Source organism: Phyllostomus discolor, chromosome 2, assembly GCF_004126475.2.
Source record: "Phyllostomus discolor isolate MPI-MPIP mPhyDis1 chromosome 2, mPhyDis1.pri.v3, whole genome shotgun sequence".
NCBI classification, from domain to species: domain Eukaryota; kingdom Metazoa; phylum Chordata; class Mammalia; order Chiroptera; family Phyllostomidae; genus Phyllostomus; species Phyllostomus discolor.
The window spans coordinates 198,474,643-198,495,254 of NC_040904.2; the positions used below are offsets into that span (position 1 = coordinate 198,474,643).

At 40.0% G+C, this 20,612-nt stretch overlaps 1 long non-coding RNA gene across 6 annotated transcripts in view; it reads left to right on the plus strand.

Annotated features, from left to right (window-relative positions):
- The window catches only part of LOC114513433, a 93,803-nt gene that overhangs the window by 18,961 nt on the left and 54,230 nt on the right, over positions 1–20,612 (plus strand). For 3 of the 6 annotated variants that reach the window (XR_004901681.1, XR_004901682.1, XR_003685839.2), the window contains 4 exons: positions 9,796–9,939; positions 10,486–10,627; positions 11,146–11,340; positions 11,882–13,233. This is a non-coding gene — a long non-coding RNA (uncharacterized LOC114513433). The remainder of the gene's footprint in view (positions 1–9,795; positions 9,940–10,485; positions 10,628–11,145; positions 11,341–11,881; positions 13,234–20,612) is intronic. The other 3 variants (XR_004901683.1, XR_004901684.1, XR_004901685.1) reach the window with 3 other exon arrangements.

The window sequence follows — 20,612 nt, forward strand, 5'->3', positions numbered from 1 at the left end:
AGATCTTTTCCATTTTTGAAGTTATTGCTTGTACAATTGTAAGTTTCTTGAGGGGAGTGAGCAGATCATAATTTATCTTATGCTCTCACCATGACCAAAGTGCCTGGTTCATGGTGGAGGCTGATTGTGAACCAATGAATGTGTGATCAGGACCCTGTATGCCAACAGATAAAGTTAAGTTGATTACATTGTAGACAAAATATCAGACCCAGTTTTTAAGACTTTTTCAATTCTCTGTGCTCTGTTATTTCAAAAGATTCCAGATTAGCCACTCCGATGTTGGAATAAAGATGGGCACCATCAATAGATACTGGGGGTCTGGTGTGTGCTCCCACCTGAGCCCATGTTCTGAAAGGGATGCTTGTGGGGGTTTTATATGATAAGCATGTACAGGTGGGTTTTTGATATATAGGGTATGATTTTTTTCTCCAGTGGTTTAGATCTGTTCCATTAAAACCAAGAAGAATGACCCTTTTAGCTGTGACTGTGGGCTGAGGAGAATGGATTTACGAATATTTCCGACTCCTCAGATTTGAGGTTATCATGGGCATCGTGTCCTGTGTGAAGCTGTGGAAGTTCTTGTGACAGGTAGGTGGCTACATGCCAGGAAAGGTGCTCTCTACATCAGTGCAAATTATGCTGCAGACTATGTGACCAACATAGATAATCACAGACTCAATGATGAAAGACCTGTAATTACATTCAACCGTCCTCAAGTATAGGTGCCATAACTCGTACTTCTTGTTTCTTTAAAAATTAATTATGAGCGGAGTAGTAGTAATCATGCTGAAATTTAAAGACTTCAGATTTAAAATGTTAACAATTAACATCGAAACAACTCCCTTTCCTCTTTCTGCTTCTCCCTTCCCAAATCTACTTTCCTTCCCATATACAACATCTATTAACAGATTAATCTTTGTCTTTTTACACTTTTTCTATACATACATTTATCTATGTGTGTGAAGCTTAACTGGGAAAATATCTACAGATGTAAGTATAGGCATAGATACAGATATCAGCGATATTGATATAAATATAGACATAGAGATCATTCCATGCTGGAGATGTAAATCCCCCTCATACATTTGAAGTACTACCTGTTATATAACCACTTTAAGCTTTTCTTCCCTCCTCTTTTAAGCATTATGCTGTGTTTTTAGCAATACACAGTCAAAAAAATCTTTGTAGTAGTTAATTAAGGAGACGAAAACAGCTCTTCTCCTGGTGGGGAAAGGAATATTTTCTTTTATTAATCTAGTTTTACTGTTAGTTGGTTCGCAAATGATTGTTGATAGCCTTGTAGAGTTTTGCCAGCGCTCTGCCAAATGTATCCTTGGTTCTCACTCTGCATATTTTTGGTATTACTGTGCATTTATAATTATAAAACCATGAGGGCCCATGACTAGAAATACACACACATGGATTTATCTCAAGGAGACCATTCAGAGGCCCAAGCTCAGAGTGGAGAGCATTCTGACACATATCTGCCTTTTGTGGCAATGGCATCCTAACACATCTAGTTTTCAGATGTTGAGCTTTCAGAATATCCTTCCATTCTATAACAATTGCCACCCACTTTTAGCCATATTATAAAAAGAGCATCTTTAACCTGCTATGTGCAGAAACCTTTATACCTTACTATTCAGAGATAGCTATTTTAAAAATTTCCAGATTCACTCGCAGCTCTATTCTCTGCAAGATCTACCCATCTACTCCAACTATGTCAAACTGACAAAACAGAAGAAAACAAGAATAGACTTTATATGTCACTCAGGTTGGCGGAGAGATAAGCTGAGAAAGCAAGAACTGGAAGGTGGAGGAAAAAATGTACCATCATCTGAAAAAGAACTCTTCTCTCTTTCAAGCTATATATAACTTAGCCATTGCAAATTGAGTAAGACTATTAATAGTAATAATTATAATAACACCTTACATTTGTCTAGTGTCTAGTGTTCCTCAAATTTTAATTCATTTCATCTTCATGACAGTTCCATCAATTAGTCAGGACAGAGCCTATTATTTCCTCCCTACTTCCCACCTCTGCAGGTACTTCCTGCTGCTCTGTCCAAACCTGGTGATCAGATTTGGAGAAGTAAAACTCCCCGCCTTGAATATCTCCCACGAGTCATTGTGTTTGGGCGTCATACCTGGTGATAAGTTAGAATGAGGGGATTTCTGCTGTGCCTAACATCCCCTCAGGGAGAATGCGAATCACCGGAAAGAGCAGGTCAGATAACTTAGAATTACTGAGGGGATGCTACTTTCTTGAAATAGAGACATGTGGCAGTATTAAAATCGGGTAGCATGGATTAATTCCTTAAATTTATTCTTAATTATATCACAGAGTCATTTGGATTCCATTCATTTCCCTGGTAAATTAGCCACTGATAGTCATAATTATGACCCTTAGGTGTGATAAGACAATGAAATGCCTCCTGAATTATTACGAAGTGTTCATTTATGTCTACCCTGTATGTTAATTATATATGCAGGTGACCAATTTTCAAGAAGGGTTCATTTATGTCTACTTGTATGTTAATCATATATAATGAGATTAAATTTTAGTAGAGGTCATATTTCTTTAGAAGAAAGCTCCTATTCCAAGTGCTGAATAAATATGATTATATTTTACACAGATTTTCCCCCTGCATTTCTGTTTGGTGTCCACGGTCTTGACTTAATTTGTTCATTACTCACACAGGTCATCATTTGAAAAATAATAATGCTGAGCATTTGTATCATACTTTATTGTGAGCTAACACTTTCTTGTCATACACATTACCCAGATTACTGTATAAGCCTCCAACAGTATTATTACCAGAATTTTGTAAAATAAACCTCAGGGAGCATAAGTGGTTTGCTTGAAGCCACATGGCTAATAAGTGGTGGAGAAGAAACCCAATTCCATCTGTCCGAGTCAAGAACTTTTTCCATCAAACCACAGCCATCTCAGAAACTTGTTCCCCAGACCTTGCGTCAGGAGGCATCAGCTGCTGTGGGCCTCTCCACTTGGAAGCCCATCTGGCTGAGTTTCTTTCTCGTGCCGGTCAGTGGGGCTAACATCAGCCTACAGTTTGGAGATTCGGAAAATGTGTCGTAAGCCTGATTACCAGTGAAAAGGGATAATGTCCCCAGTATTAGACTGTGTTTCATCCACCTAAAGCGGTACACCGAATACATCATTTTTTTAAAGATTTTATTTACTTATTTTTAGAGAGGGAAGGGAGGGAGATAGAGAGAGAGAGAGAAACATCAATGTGCAGTTGCTGGGGGTTATGGCCTGCAACCCAGGCATGTACCCTGGCTGGGAATCGAACCTGGGACACTTTGGTTCCCAGCCCGCGCTCAATCCACTGAGCTACACCAGCTAGGGCTCCGAATACATCATTTTATAGAGAGACTACTTTATTTTTCCTACAATGTGACCAAGGCTGTGATAGAGCAGGACCCTTTGTGACAGCTCTTTCGTGTACATGAGAAGAGTATGCTTTGAAAGGAAGTATAGGTGTAGGCATTCTCCATTCACCATGGCTACAAAACAGATTTTCTGCCTTTGATGAAAAGAACAGGCAGTGCCTATTCTAAGGAGGGGATGTGAAGTAAGAGAGAGCTCTGCATGCAAGGTTTTATCATCACCTCTCATTTCTCTTTATTCCATTCTAATCACAACCCTGTTATTAAACAAGCTGCCCTGCTATTAATAAGGAATGCAGAAAAGTCACTGCCTTGAATATGCTCATAGGAAAAGGGGCACAAGAAGGTGAGGGACACCTCTAAGGAAGGGGAGGGCCTTTGCCAGTCATAATTATCTGTAGGGAACAAACAGTGCCCAGGAAGTTGGGCTGGACTCACAAAAATAGAAACCCAAAACATTAGGGCAGGCCTCTGTTTTTTTAATGAAAGATTGCCGATGCTGAATACTAATTTCCAACTAGAATAATGCTGTAACAAAGCCATCCTGCCCTCATCCATTCTGGAATACTAAAGAGAAATGTTTTCTGTGTTTATTAAGCCCCTTATAATTATCTCTGACGTGTCAAATATACTGGGGATAGAGAGAATAGTAGAAGATTGGGGGGAACATTTTTTAATGTGATGTCAAGCCTTCAAAGAACTGAATGAGCGGCCCCAGAAATAACCATGCTTTAAGCATGACATTGCCATTTAATAAACCGACAGAGAAAATATTGAAAGGAATTCTGTCAACATTCTGGGACTAGTGTAATTTTGAACAATCAGGCATAATGGCAAGATCAAGCTTGGGGCCATGCTGTAGAATTTGTACTTCTGTGAAATTATAGAACTTGCGAACAACACAGAATGAGAATATGTAATGATGGAAAGGAGGCAGGGATGTGGGAAGCTGGACCTTCTGGTTCTGACCCCTCTGACGTTACTGATATGCAAATGATTTCGTTATGTCAAAATAGCAGAGGTGAAGCCGTCAAGATTTGCTGAGAATTTTAGGTTTCACCCCAGAAAAAAGATAAGTTTGGCATTTGGAACAGCTGAGAGTGTATCTGAAGCGTTGTCTCATTAAAATTTATGATCAGAATTAATTCACATTTATTTCATCAAGGACCAAGGCACTTGGGTTGAACTATGTGGGGGAATTGTAAAAGAAATAATAATGAGAAATGACAGCAGGTCCACAGAGTGACCAGTGAGGACCATTCACAGATCCGATCTTTTTCTTTTCCCTTTTTTAACTTTCCATTTGGTGTTTGGAGATTATTTGGTGTTTGGGGATTCAAGGTCATTTGTTGGCACATGGATATGCTATGAAATCAGTAGAATCCTCTTAAAAATCACTCAGGTTAAAGAATTAATACACATGGCCCTGGCTGGTGTAGCTCCATGCACTGAGCATGGGCTGTGAATCAAAGGGTCGTAGGTTCAATTTTCAATCAGGACACACGTCTGGGTTGCAGGCCAGATCCCCAGTTGGGGGCACACGAGAGGCATCCACACATTGACATTTCTCTTCCTCTCTTTCTCCTTCCTTTCCCTTCTCTCTAAAAATAAATTAAAAAAATTTAAAAAGAATTAATACATGTAGCAATATGAAAAAATAAGACTTCCACAAGAAAATAAGGATGGTACGTGTTGAGGATAATTTTGTGCCTAGCGCTGTGCTCAATTGACTTAATGATGCTCTCAGCAGAAAGCCTCTGCATAGGGTAACTTTCCCACGTAGTTGCTGAAAGGGTCCATTTCTTGTGCTCTGTTGGATCGTCATCTTAAATAAGAAATGAGATACTCTGTTTGCCTCTTGATCACCCCAATCTTCTTGGTTGCAGAGCACCTAGGACAGCATCGCTTCATGCCTCTGTCATCTGTGTAGATAATTCCCAGTTGAGGATGCAAACATCAGTTGCCGGTAGAAGTCTTGTGTGTTTCCTGGGCCTTCTATTTTCCTTCTAATAACTGAATTGCTAGGAGGAAGTTGGTTTCTTCTCTAGCTCCTCAAACACCTTCTTCCCTACTTCTGTGAGTTCTAATCCTAGAACTGCCCCTCACTGGATGATGCTTTGGGCAGATCAGTATTTCTGACCTTTATCAGCTCATCCACATGGTCGTCTAGGAATTGGAGGCTGATTATCGCTAAGACCTCATTTCAGAGTGAAAGTCTGCTGGTCCGTGAGTTTTTAAGTTTGTGCTCTCTGAATGTTGACAATGGTGAGCTTTCACGGATGCAGATGTGGGATTAAAATCAAAATCTTATGTGCTTTGTCTTACTATTCTATATTCTGTCTGTTTTCTGTATACCAGATGAGGCTGCACACTAACCTTTTTATTAAAAATTCTAATTCTTGATTAGGGTACTACTTTATACATCAATACTTCCTTTCCCTCGGGAATTGCCAAAGAATACGCCATCTCCAAGGTACTGGGAAGTGAGGCAAATGTTGCCCTCCTCACTGCCAGCTGTTTGGAGACCAGCAAGTGGTTCTTAAGTCCTGTGGCAGCTGGACCACAAGAAGGCAGTTCAGTGCATCCTGGGAATATCCAGGCAAAAGAGTGAGCTCTACCTCAAATGGCTCCTCCGTGGTTCTACTAGGCCTACAGCCTACTCGTTCTCTTAGCTGGTGGTGTGTCCATTTTAGAACTGAAAGGAAAAAAGGTTTCAGTCTTTGTTAACACCGAGTAGCTCAGTGCAAGTGGGCTTTCAGTGATCATTTTCTTCTAGCACTTGCATTATTTTCTCTGCGATGGAAATTTCTATTTCAGGTTCCTAGGCAGCCATTTCTAAGTGGCCCATGTGACCTCCAAGTGTTGGGACTTAAGCATAAGCCTAAATTTTTAGAAAACAGAGAGAGAAAGGGTGAAAATGGAAGGAAGGAAGGAAGGAAGGAAGGAAGGAAGGAAGGAAGGAAGGAAGGAAGGAAGGAAAGCTGAATGCATGGGCAGTTTCACTAGAATGGACTTGCACAATTGTTAAAATTACATCTTTGCTGCCAGGTCAGTTTCATTTAAGTGACTGTTCAAAATATGGGTTATGATATTTAAGAAATTAAGCAAATAATCCTTTTATGTTCTTTAAAACCTAACCTTATAGAAAAATCTACTGGTCCTTGAAGTGTCTGACAACATTGTAAGCTCTGATGCCTTTTTAAGTAGTTCTGACATATTCTGCGATATGCCTGTGTGCTCACAAAATAAAGGGGAATGGAACTTTATGTGAATACACGTCATAATGAATTTCCCGAGCTAAATGATTCCTGGGCTGAAAGGATTTCTTATGATCACAACTGATCTTCCTAAAATCTATATTAATAGTTTTATACCAAAATGGCACAACTTTTGATTGTTAGTGCTTAGTTGTAGCCAGAGGCTAGTCCTATACAAACCAAATGTGATAGTGACAGCACGTATTTTTTGAGTTGAGTGCTCGCCATGTGCCATGCACTGGGGAAAGCATCTGACATGGATTTGTTTGTTCATCCTCACACCCTCAGCAGTAGTGCTGTTTTTATTCCCATTGTATAGGTGGGGAACCTAAGTCATAGAGAGAGAAAATAACTGGTCCAGCCTGTGAAAGGCAGAGTCAGGATTTGACCTCAGGAGGCCTGATTCCATGAGGCAACAGTCAGGTCCATGCTCTACTCAGAAGCCCTATTTAATCCTTTTTATTCTTGCAGTTTCTTTCTTATTTGCCATTTTCCACATTCCGTGGGCATCTTGCAGAATTTAAGTTTTAGAGGAGTAAATGTGTTTTGTTTTGTTTTTTAAGAGAGAGAGGGGAAAGAAAGGGGAAAGAGACCAAGAGAAACATTGATGTGAGAGAGGAACATCAACTGGTTGCCTCTGGCACGCACACGCTCCAAATGGGAATGGAATCTGCAACCTAGCCAGGTGCCCTGGCTGGGAAATCACACCTGCGACCCCTCGCTTTGCGGGCTGATGCTTAACCAACTGAGCCACACCAGCCAGGGCTAGAGGAATAAATGGTATCTTGAAATGATAATCAGTGAGAATTAAATTTTGCTTCTGAGTTCATCTAACTTGCTCTAAAAGAAGGAGATGCTGGCTCATTGAGGAAGAAAATGCCAGTAGGTAGCAGAAAAATGAGCCAAGTGGCCAGAACAGTTTCGACAGTAAAATTTAGTCTCTTGCCTACTGGTTGGTTTCAGTCATACAGGAAGAAAAGAGGCTGTGTAAAGACACTTCTTTCTGATGTGGATCTCCATTCTTCACAACACTGGTGTGGTGGCCGTGGCGGAGCAAGGGGCAGAGAAGCAACGCGAGAGGATAGACTCTGGAGCTAACCTGCCTGGATTCCAGTCCTGGCTCCACCACTCGCTAACCATGTGATCTGGGGCGAGTTGCTTGCTGCCTCCCTGGCTCCGTTTCCTGTTCTGTAAAAGAGAAATAATAGGACTTAGAGTTCATGCAAATAAAACCGTTAGAACAGCTCCTGGCACAGAATAAAGACCCTGAGGGTGTTTGCTGTATCATCATCTTCATCGTGAGGCCCTTGAGCACTGGGTGGCAAAGATAGCGACAGTGGTTTTATATTTAGACATTGTTAGGGCTTCTGTATAGAAAAGGAAAATAATAGATTAGATTTATCTTAGACTTTGCTAAATCAAGCAATTTTCACATCACCTAGATTTATTTTGGTTTTAGAGTGTGAGTGGTTATTTGTAAGTTATTCAACTAATGTGTTGCCATGACTCAGTCTGAAGGAGGAATTGTGCTCCCAGCAAAAGAAGATTTAGCATTTTAATTGAGTGATTATAAAACAGAAACAGACTGACCAGCATCCTGAAAATCTGAAGACGGGAGTGGCAAAAATGAGAGCTAATCCTGCCTGCAAAGTCTGAGTGATTAGGGAGACCGGGATTTGGAGTTTGACATCGCAAATTTATTTTGGGGTGATATTGGTGAAGTGGGGCTCATAAAGCACAGTTCTGGTCGATTCCCACACTTTTAAGTCTTCACCCCTGCTGTCTTCAAATCGTTGGAATGGGTGCTGTCTGACCGCCTCTGATGGCATCCATGGGGTGCGCGAGAGGCTTTCTTCCTTCAAGGCAGTTTGGTGCGTCTCTGCCCGCTCAGGGAGGGGGAAGCCTGGCGAAATTCCAGAGGTGATTAGTGCTGTATCTATTATTTCACAGGGTTGAGTGTGTTTGGGTGGAAGAAGGGGGAACCCTATAATTTCATAGCTGTTAGAACATTTCTGCTAAACCTCTTTTTCTTCTAGAATTCTGAAAGGATCTCAACGTTCAAGATGATTTGAGGGCATCGTACAGAATAGAGTGCACCCACCGTTGTTACTAAATCTTAATGGTGCAAGTGAGAAGAGTATAAATATTTCCTCCAAAATATCAATTATAATTTAGACCCATTTTTGTGAGATGGAAGTCCTCCTTGCAATTATTGGAACTCTGAGAATTTTTCTCCCATAAATACAAAATCAGAGTCAGAAGCTTAACTTAGACCAGTTAGGAAAAAGTACTGCAATGAAAAATTGTGCCTGCACTGCTTTGTTTAGGAAAAAAATATATGACTTGGGTTAAACCAAATTTTGAGTTATCAACTATTTCAATACTCCTATGCATCCTGCCTGTAAAGTTTAAGCATTATTCTTAAATTTATAGGTTCTTTGAATTACATTGTAAATGACTGCCATGCCAAAACATTGGAGCAACAATCATGCGATGCTTTTTTGTCATCATGGGTCATTTTCATCCAATGCTTAGTGATTTCATTGCACTTGTATGCTTAGGTGAAGACGCTCCACCGAGCATCCATGGGTCAGCTATGTGGACTCTAGCTGCCAAAGGCGCTTCTCCATCTGAACAGAGCGCTTTGCTCAGCCAGTGTAGACATGGCCTGATAAACAATGGAACTTCTCTTTGAGAGCTGAAGGTTGGATTGATCTAAATGTTTTAATGCGAGAAAATGTGCACAGGTTTGATGAGCAGTTAAAATGCCTTCCTTTTGGTAAAGTGGGACCTTAAATTGACAGTAATATGAAGAGTAGCATAATTCATAATGAACTTGAAAGGCAGTAACACTCACAGTTGCACAAGCTAATCAAGGGAATATCAAATCAAAGTTTTAACCTGAGCTTAAATATCTGTGACAGGGAGGTTGTTCCTGCAGGTTTATATCTGTCAGGTCTTAACACTACACCTGTCAGAGTGCAACATGGCCTTGTCACTTTAAACCAAGATGTCACATATATTGTGGGAAACAACCTGCTTTGTGTTTTCTTCTCTAGGATTTTACTAGGAAAGCCAGTGTAAAAGGTTTTTTTTTTTTTAACACTCCAATTTTGCTTTTCAGATTCTCAGGCTGACGCAGTGAGCGGTGGAGTGGGTTGGCAACCGTAGTTTCTCCGCTCGTGCAGAATGGCTGCAGGGAACAAAATTAGACATGCCCAGCGAAGTCTGCCCGGGGTGAAACAGATGCCTTTGAGGGTTGAATCAGGTGTGTGGAGAATGCTGGCGACAGAGGTTTTGTTGTTGTTGTTGTTGTTGTTGTTGTTGCTGGTTTTGTTTTTTTGGGTTTTTTTTGCATTTATAGTTGTCAAGGAAAGGGGGCAGATTTGTGGCTTTGCCTGTTCACCCAACGCTTTTAATGCTATAAAATACCGACAAAAGGTTAACCTATCCTCTCTCCTAGGATTTGATACAAATTACTTCACCGCCTTGAAAGGCATGATTGTGGTTTTTCATAGTCAAATACAGTTCTGGAGATATCTTCACATTGACAATTGAAGTTTGATAGGCTTTCTTTACAATTTGTCTATTTCCTTAGGAAAGTAAATGCTATTGGTAATATATGAGTTAGCTGCAAAGTAATGAAGAGGACTACTTTCAAGTTATCTTTAAAAATATATGCTCGCTTTATCTTTAAAAAGTCGTTAAGTGGCTCAGAAAAATCAAGCTGAGGTATCTTTTTTTCAGAAAATGTAAATCACTTTTCTTTTACAGGATGAAATTGTACTTAATAGCTTCTTTTTAATTCATTCAGAAACTACACGATTTTTGTTGCTATATTTTGTTAGAAAGGAAGGAGAGGCTGTTTCTACAGGTGTCATAAAAAATCAATACTGAGCCACGGATTATTGGATCCCATAGAACCATGGAGACTTCGTGCTGAAATTCTTCCAAAGGTGAGTAGGGGCATTGATTTTCCTTCTCATGCTGGAAGAAATATGACACAGGGAATAGAAGTTAAATTTAGACTTGAAAACAAGTCTGATTTGAAACTATGCCTTCAAAAAATTAGTGACATTTTTTTCAAAATATTAAATGAGGACATTGAGTGAAAATTTGAGCAATACATTTTTGTAATATTTTCTCTTCGATTTACTTCTTTTCTTTATTACTCTGAGGATTTTTGAAGAAAAAAAAATGAATTACTTGACCAGCATTTTATCTGTAATTCAGATCCAGTGATTTTCTTGTGGAATACTTGTATCATACAATGGAAAACAGTCTCTCTCTTAAAGCTATAACCAAGACTGCTATAGTCCTTCAGCTTCTAAGAAAAAGCATATTACATACACAATCATGTTTAAAAATATGAGCTCATCTCTAAGCTTCCTTATTTAAACTAGTATGTTTTGCCAGCTAGTTTGTGCCAGAATATTTAGACACATACTTGCTTAGTTGTTTACTTATTTTGCAGTTTCTTCTAGATTTGGCAAAGTTGAAAAGCTATACCTAACGCATTGGTTGTTTTACCGCATTGCTTAGTATTCCATCCGTGCAGGCAGACGGTGTTCCTAGGTTTGGGAGGATAAATCCCGGGGGAAGTAAGCTGAAGAACATTTTATGCATCACTCATTCTATTACGAGCCCTCTGCTGTTCCATCTCTACAAGGTAAGAGATTTATTGTGCGCTGGCTTCTGGCAGTAGAAAATGACGTGTGCTAATGGCTCTTGCTTCAAAGGGTATGTGTTTGGAACTCATAATGGGGAGTATAGAAATCGTTTTATAAGTAAAAGAATAATTGGGACAATTTAAGTTACTCACACACGCTCTAACACATTCATCTGTCCCCAGGTAGCATTTGGTTGTTCTACCCTGGGACCCACATTCTGTAGTATTGTCTTCCTCATGTTAAGTGAGGTGGTAAATTGGTCATTTTTATAATGAATTTGAGCAGAGTATGTGATCACGAAAGATAATTCAGGTCTCAATGTAGAAAATTACCAAATTACCAGCTTGCTATGTCTGGAGATAGGTATAATTTGAGTTTTAGAGTTTTGTGGGATCAAAAAATGGATTCTGAGAAAATTAAAATATAAAATGCTAGCAAGTTCGTGGTAATATATACCATTGACTTAATATCATTTTTTTTTCTTATTGCTAGCCAGTGGAAAGTTTTTATTCTTTTTTTTTCCTTGTTTTAAATTTTCAGACTGGCTGAAACAACAACAATCTTACAATTTATACTCTAATTTTGGATCATCTAGTTAATACTTTAATGCTGATTATCTTGAAAGACAATGTCCTATAAGAAAGGCTATTTGAATGCTGCTCTGCATCAGTAATAAAATAGCTGGGAGAAGGCAACATGCGGGAGGTACCATCTGATGAGGTAAGATTCTATCATGTCCCATAGAGTACGATTACATTTGATTTTCTTTGTCATTATCTCAACCCCAAGAAAGTTTGCATTTATCAACTTGACATGGAAACCTGTAATGTAGAGCATCATATACATTGTGTAAACTGTGACCAGTTTGAAGCACTGAAGGCCAAGCTATTTAATGTATTTTCTTTATGTATTAATTATACTGTTTTACTATTTTTCATCCTTTGCAGCTTAGAAAATCATGACTCATTAAGCATGTAACCTATTTAAATGAAAAATAAATTACATACATTATCATTGTTATGGGAGGGAAAGGCATACTATTCTGTCACTTGGGATGAGGTTTAACTGTCCATGTGTGAATTCTTAAATGCGAACAAACCCAAGACAATGGCATGCTTTAAAGTGCTCTAAAGTTAAAATGGGAAATAAGGATTTTGTGGTAAGTGGCAGCCTTGTTTTTACTGTTGTGATAATATAACATCTGCATGAGAAAAGAAACGTACAAAAGGCAATGAAGGGACAATGAAGGAGCTGGACTTACAGATAGTTCCAAGTGCCTGTAGGTACAGTTTGCAGGTGTTAAGTATCCAGCCCTCTTTATCTGGTGCACATACACTGGCCCGTCAGAGTGGTCAGGTGCTCTCTTCGTACTCCAGAAAAACTAGTGTTTTCCACATCACTTACGTTTATTCCAAAATCTCCAACAATATATAAAACATATTTTATCATTGTCTGAGTAACAGGATGGTAGCTCTTTTCTCTTGGGGTTAAAACCATCACATGACTTTTCCTAAGATGTTGCAAAGACGAATGTCTACTAGATAATTTGTGGTCTGTACACTGTTGTGAATTTCTGTGGGGAAAACGTGGCAACTGATGGAAGCATAACTACCCTCAACGTGAAAACGGCCTGGGATGCCACCTTCAGCCAGCACAGTGTCTTGGATCCATTACCGTTTCCTTTGCTTCCTTTGTTGTTGTCCTCCAGGTTCGCTGTGGGTCCACCTCGCTTTTGTTTCCCTTTGACTCTCTGTTGTGTTCCAGTTGGCAGCTGAAGAACAGAAACAGAGCAGTAAGGCTGCATGGCTCCATTTTCCAGTGCCACCAACCGCGAGTTAAGCTGACTAACATTGTGAAAGCCGGGTCCATTTCGGTCACAGCAGGCGTGGCAGGTAAAAGCATTTCTATATTAAAGTACACACTTTGTTTCTTCAGGTCCTTGGTCTAATTTCTCTTGTTTGCCAGGTGGGGGGAGAAACGAAAATAGGTTGAGGACCAAATGCCTAGGGTATTTAATCAAATGCTCAGTAACTCTTGATGAGAGGATGCAGAAATTTCACTTTCAAGGATTAACTGGGGTGGATTTTGTCCACCCAAATGTGTATCTCCTTCCACTCAGCATGTTATCTGGCTCCTTTTTGCCACTGCCTAAATATGATGTAGTGGAAGAATTTCAAATAGTTCTTCTTTTCTTTTTTTTTATTGTTCAAGTACAGCAGCTCTTGGGTTAGCAGAAGCTAAGCGTGCAGGGTGAAGTGCCCACTAAATATAGGTATTTCTGGAGTTTCTCAAACAGTATCTTTGCATGCTGTTGTTTACTTCTATTAAAACAAGACATATTCTAGTTTGATGTAGTCCCATTTATTTATTTATTTTTCTTTTGTTTCCCTTGCTAAGGAGATGTATCAGATAAAATATTGCTACGAGCAGTGCCCAAGGTTTTACTGCCTATGTTTTCTTCTAGAATTTTTATGGTTTTGAGTCTAACATTTAAGTCTTTAATCCATTTTGTAGTTATTCATGTGTGTGGTGTAAGAAGGTGGTCTAGTGTGATTTTTCTGTACAAATCTTATCCAATTTTTGATTTCACTGTGCTTTGTTAATTTGATTACTATTTCATACATGGTAAGTACAAACCTCCTTAAATACTTTATGAAGCTCATTTAATCAAACAAATATCCTAAAATACACCACTCTATTGATCCTTGACCTTTTGACCTGTCACCTTGCCATGTCCTATGCCTTTTTCTCACATCCTTGTGATGAGTGCTTAGGGAGCAGAAGGGGAGAGGAAAGGCATCAGCCCCGCTCTGTGAGCAGCAGCGGGCTGTGGAATCGTCTCCTGAGGGGGATTTGTTTCCTTGCAAGTGGTGAAATTGGGATGAAGAATATCAGTCTGCATTCATACTGAACATATTTTTAGGAAGCTTCAGAGGACTGTACAAGAGTCACTTAGGAGGGATAAACGTGCTCTATATTTAAGGTGGGAGAACTAAATTGCTGAGGTGTGCCAGATGACAGTGATAATGTCAAGCTCATTTTACAGATAAATCTAAATGTTCCTCACCTAGTTTCTGCGTGCCATCTATTAAAATAAATTTTACAAAGTCTCCACTGGAGTTAGGGGCCTTGACATTCATCTTCTTGCTCTGGAGTCTACCCTAGTTTGCTGTGTTTTCCATTCTACGACCGTTCTATGGATATTTCTTACCAGGTTAGATCAAAAGTTAACAGAGGGTGCCATGGGAAAATAAAATAACTTTTAAAAAAAGTTTTAACAAGAAAGAAAAAAATAGAAACGATCAAGGGCACCATGGCGCTGCCTGGAATCTTTTCAAAAGTGTGAGGTCCCTTCTGTGTTAGCAGTCAGATAAATTCTTTAACCATTTTAGCCTCAAGTTGACAAAGGTTTTTTATTTATAAATGTCCCTTGGGGTCTGGGACGAATCTGTGGTACTCATTTATTTTCTAAAGAAAGGTTCAGGATCAATAAGTTCAAAATATTTCAAAGTTACCGTGTACTTCTCTGCTTGACTAACTCAGCACTGTGTGGACATACCCAGATTCTTTTGGGCCCTCAGCACAGCAACCTCCACTGCACTTCGGGGCACTAATTGGCCTCCTGGCTGTCCGAGGGCCTGAGATCTAACATTGGTTGAGTGGGTGCTGCCTGGTTTTCCAAACCATTTCTGCAGAGACTTATGGTTTGGGACAAGAGGTGAAAGGGTTGGAGACAAGGATTATATTTTGGCATTTCTTTTTCTAGTTTGTTAAATTTAAAAAAAAAAACACTGGAGAAGAAAATGTCATTCTTTTGTTTTCGGTTCAAATAATGGCATGAAATGTGAATCACACCATAATTGTCATGGAGAGGAGAAAGGGAGGGAGTCAATTATTCCTTAGCTACTCTGGTTCTCAGGGACCTGCTGTGCTGTTAATACACTAAAAGGAAGGGTGCACAATTTCTCTCTACTATGACATTAAAAAAACCCAGTTGTTTAGACAGAGTCGTGTTAAAATAGAAATGTCAGGGGTCCATTATCCAGAATAAATATATGCATCCATGTGTTCATATGCATATACGTATCCAAATATTTCCACTAAATACTAAAAATGGAGGAAAGGAAAGAACAGGATTTCCTAAGGGTTTAGGAGACTGACTTTCTTTTCCTTCCTTCTTCCCTCCCTCCCCCCCCCCCCCACCGTCTCTCTCTCTCTCTCTCTCTCTCTCTCTCTCTCTCTCTCTCTCTCTTTTTGTTAGGCAGGTACCAAAGCAAGTCCATTTTTAATGTAGAGCTTTGGGTTTTAGCTTACAATTTCACTGAGATTTTATATTCTGTTCCATTATGTGTCATGATGACTTTATTATATAAAAGTTCTAACTTTCTTACCTTTGAGTAAATCTGGTGTTTGAGATGAGTGGGCCAGGTTTGCCCTTTAACGACCTGTTCAGAGAACATTTATTGAGCTTATACTACGGGCTAGGCACTATTTTACCTCTCTCCAAGTATCTCTCAGAGCCCAGACATTTTTATTTGAGTCTGAAAAAGCACAGGATAGAGACACACACAGTTGTGAGATTGATGAATTGGCAGTAGATAGATGGATTGTAAAATGCCATAATAACCTGATACTGTGCACATTTTTCTGCCCAGGGATTTTATATGGTCATTTTCAGAATTTAGCAGAAAGCCTCATCAGAGTTGTGTATTTTTGTTGAACTTAAAGCAATTCCTTCAAGCTTTAGAAGGTTACATGTTCACTGTTTTTTACAGGTACAGAAAGTTCTTATTTTCCATTTCTACTCTTGACAAATGCTCTACCCTTACTGTTTATATCCTTCTGCTTTTGCTTTTCCCTTCCTTGCTTTCCAACTTCTCTGACGATTAACTGCCACATTTTTTCTCCACAGTCCAACTCTGTGTACGTATGTATGGTAAACTAGGAGGTTAAAAACTAAGTGGAGCGGGGGCTCTGGCTTCTTTGCGGCAGGGTCTAAAATGATTGTGTGTGTGTGTGTGTGTGTGTGTGTGTGTGTGTGTGTTATGGCAGAAACATTGCAGTTTACATTGAGCACACACATGTAGCGGTTTAATTGGAATTGGAATGACTCGTTTGAGTTTTTACCACTTCCTGGCCGAATAAAAATTAGTTTCGAAACCTGCTTCTCCAATTATTAAATGGGAAAGGGAACATACCCACCCATTTGAAATGCTATAAAGATGAAATGCAATCGGCAATGTAAAGCACAGTGCTTGGCATGTGGTAAAAGAGCAAAAAAAAGTGTTACCAATGATCTGTAGGGTTGCTATTACTTATTGTGTCTACAGACACACACCTACCCCATATACACGATTTTTCCATATGACGCATTATTCAAAGAATGATGGCTACTGTTAGGCAAAACTGTGCAAAGGACAGATCTGCCTTCAACATTACCAGCTTTCATTGAGGAGGCAATTCTCTCCTTACTCCGTTCAAATGCCCAGCACCCTGCCTCTCATCTTCCCTTTCCTGATAAAAGCTCCTTTCAAGTAAGGACCTAAAATTTATCCATGCAGAGGTCTAGGTGAACTGAGAACATTTGAGGTGTTGCCTTTGAAAAGGTCACTGACCTCTTATCAAAGATCAAACGCTGGGCTGATGAGATGGCAGGCAGCTGGCAGCAGCTGGAGGAATTTGTTTGCCAGTGTGACCTTTCCTTGCCTTCTGGAGATGTCCCCCGAGTGGGAATGGTTAACTAGGCCAAAGGTGAGGTGAGTTCGCCTGCTGAAGACACCTGCTGGGGCTCTCCTGGGGGTTGTCTGACATCCTCAAAGGCTGCCTCTCTCTCTGAGCCTGGGGCCATTAAGGAATGACTGTCAGCTTTTCCGTTTTTCTTTTCTATTTTTTTTCATTTGTATCTGTGGGTTTTTGAATCTAGTTATGCCTGAGACCACAAGCTGTATTCCTTTGAACAATTTTTCCTAATACTCTTCTTTATTTCTGGATATACATCCATTTTTCTTCTACCCACATCTCATCCATATATTCATTCTTGGTTGCCCATTGTATTTCTGTTACAAAGGCCTATATTCATGATTTAAAAATTTTTCACACATCAAACTGTTCTGCTGAGACATTCTCCTGAAATAATCTTTTTTATGTAACTCTACTTCACCTCTATTTTCTATGCACAGATTTAAGGGTTTGAAGGACTAGGTTCAAGTTGAAGGTAGCTTCACCAGCAATACATGCTTGGAAAATTAATTTCTAAGCCTGGGTTTGTCAATGAACCGGGAATAAAAGGGTCAGCCTTGGTGTCATAAGAGTCAAGTCAGGGTTTTGTAAACTCAAAAGTGAGGAGATGCATTGTGGTCTTCTTTTTACTCATCATAGCTTCGCTCGAGCAATACTTTCTTAATGGACAGCATGAAGACGCGCGTTGTGTTTAGTAGTTTGTGAAAGATGAGAGAGGATCGTGACTCTGACATTGTCCCCCATTACCTGAAATAGCTATTGTTTGCCTTCTGATAACATTACTGTCAGCCCTCTCTGCCAAGCGTGATAATATCGTCTAATGCAGAGACAGCCCAGAGGAGCGCATTCTCAGAAATGTCCACTGGTCGACAAGGGGTCTGCAGTGATGGGCTACATCCACGAACAGCTTGTCAAAGGATCCAGGTCCTTCTGTAGAGCAGCTGTACGACGCATGGGCAGGCTGAGATGCCCCCAGGTCACTGGAAGTTTGGACTAGGAACATGAGGCACAATGTTTTCAGGATCCTCTACCCAAGTGTGAAACGATAAAAGCTAGTTATTTTTTTTAATACCTACTATATGCAAGATAGTTTCAACACTGGTAACTGCTAACTTTGGGTTTCTGCCAATCACCAAGTATGCACTGAGCTGCAGACTTCACCCAGTTGTCTAATCTTACCATTTTGGAACACCTGTATTACGTCCATTTTCCATTTGAGGAAAATGAGACCAAACCCACTGTTTTCTGGTTTTTCTCAAAGATCCTGACATATAGGTAGCATTCTGTGCATTTTGCAGATGAGACAATGGGGTCCCAGTGGTTTCTTTTTTTTAACTTTAAGATTTTATTTATTTATTTTTAGAGAGGGGGAAAAGGAGGGAGAGAGAAGGAGAGAAGCACTGATGTGTCGTTGCCTCTCGCACACTTCCTACAGGGGACCTGGTCTGCAACCCAGGCATGTGCCCTGACTGGGAATCGAACAGGCGACCCCTTGGTTCACTGACCAGTGCTCAATCCACTGAGCCACACCAGTCAGGGCAAGGGAGCCAGAGGGTTTAAGTAACTTATGCCTGTGGCTCTATGCAGAACAGCTGGGATCCCACCTAAGTTGGCCTTATCACCCTGCGCATAAGGCCACACTGCTATTCTGAGAGCTGTGAACCTCACAAAAGGACGTTTCCCCCCTCTTAATTTATATATATATATATATATATATATATATATATATATATATAATAGATTGATATTTCCATAAAATAAAATAAAATTGATTTACTGAAAAAATAGAATTAAAAGACATACAAAACACAAATTTAATTCTTTATTATCAGACTCACCAAACATGCAACTGCTCTGACACATTGCTGTAGACGCTTTTAAACACTTTTCCCCCCATTTCTGGCTTATCTTAGGAGGGACCAATAACAAAACTGCTTGTGCCAGCACCAGTGCACAGGGCCTACTTTGAGGGGCGCTGCTCTAGACCTTTGGGGTGCGGAGATAAGGCCGTTTCTTCACTCATTAATAGAAGTCTTATGGCCATAGATTTCATTTCAACATTTACCCGTAAGGCTTTGAATAATACCCAGGTTGGAGATATACTAAAACACAATTAAATATTGAAAGTCATAGCCTCTATTTCTACATTTTATTTTTAATCTCACCCAAGTTAAAAAGAATGTCTTAACAATATACCAACAGGAGTTAAATTAATCTTGGATGGAATATGTCTATTATTTGAAGGTCTATCCTCTCATAACCTACGTAACCAAGAAATGTGGACCGTTGTAAATTAGCTTATTTGATAGAATAGAGATACCAATATATTGCAAGTCTATCCCTCTCTCTCCAGAGGGCAGGCTCATTGTTGTGCTGATTAATTAATATTCTCTCCTACTGTATCCAAGTCGGTTAAAGGAATGAAAAGAAACATGATAACAAAGCCAGCAAAGCAAACACTTCTGGTTAGTGTCCACGGTGAGTAGGGAAGGGCTTGTCACCTGCTTCCTCTTGCTGGGCAGAGTAAGTTAGCTTCATGACGGTTCCATTTTCAATATTTCTGAAAGCAAGCCTTAAAATAGAATGGCCATGAAAAATAGCAAACATGTGTTTCCCAGAGGAAAACATGGTCTGTAGCAGGCTCCGTCTCCACATCCATCTGTGGAAGTGTCTGCAGGAGATAAATGAGAGGAAAGGCTTAATAAACAGAAAATGTAGAGTTGCTAATTTTGAAATGTATTTAGCAACATCATACCCAGATTTCAAGACCAAACTTAGTGTTTGCCTGATTCCTGGCCCAGCCCTGCATGTGTATCCCTGCTGTTAGGAATGCTGTGTTTATATGGCGTTCGTGCCTGTTCTGGTTCATCTTAATGGGGCTTTCACTTCAGGGAGATGTGCTAGATGAGAGGGTCTGTTTGGATCCCTCATTTCATTGCAGGTGTCACAGTTACATTGATATGGGACTTTCTTTGTATTCAGTAGAGGAAAGAACAATGGCAGAAATGCACAAGATTCATGTTTGTCTTCATACTGGATCCCTGTGCTGACCATTACATTGGCGACCTTCGCACCTGAAATTCAAATGAAGCTCCATTGTGTTCTTATGCAAAGCCCTCCCTGCCTTGGTATCTAATCTCTCACACAAACTTCACAAGATCATTCGTTTATGGAGGTGCCACTGTGTGACAGGTCCTGTGGGAGATTGTTTGAACTTGGAGCAACAATTGTGGCAATTTAGCCCCACCTTCAAAGAGTCTCCAGACTGGCTGGGGAGGTACAGGGACAGAGGTGCAGATTCAGAGCGTGTGGGCACTTGCCATTGTAATTATAAACAAAGGGACTGACCGGCCTTTAAATGTAGAGCAAGTGACAAGCTCGGGCTGTGGAATCAAGGAAGTGCTTCCCAAGGTTGGTGACGTGCAGCCTAGCTCTGGGAAAATAGATAGGTGTGTCAAATTTAATAACGAGAAATACTTGTATTAATATTTTTGTATTGAGTTTTTGTGCAATGTGACTTTCCTTGGGGTCT